Here is a 411-nt window from a genome sequence, read left to right on the forward strand (position 1 = left end):
CGGGAGGGGTTTCCCAGCCGTGTGGAGGTGCTGCTGAGGGACAGGGGGCAGTGGGGACCTGGCGGTGCTGCGGGAACAGGGGGATACGATGAGCTCAAAGGTCTCTTCCAACCTAAACAATTCTGTGATTCTGTGGCTGCACCAAGGAGCTGTTTGAGAAGATGTGGTCACCTCCATCAGTTAAAAATTCTCCTTTTGGTCAAATGGGTGTTTCTCTGCCTGATGGTGCAGAGCTTATGCTTGGGGTGGGACGGTGGTTCTTCCACCCAGACACCCTCTGGGCATGACCTCATAAAAACAAAGAGCAGCCAGGAGGCCACCCAGGCCAGCCCGAGTGCCAGCAGCACAGGAACTGTGGGCAAGGTGGAAGTCGTGGGTCAGGTTTTGGGGTGAGTTCAGCTGCCCCTGGAA

The sequence above is a fragment of the Buceros rhinoceros genome, unplaced genomic scaffold, assembly GCF_000710305.1.
Source record: "Buceros rhinoceros silvestris isolate BGI_N320 unplaced genomic scaffold, ASM71030v1 scaffold22466, whole genome shotgun sequence".
Lineage (NCBI taxonomy): Eukaryota > Metazoa > Chordata > Aves > Bucerotiformes > Bucerotidae > Buceros > Buceros rhinoceros.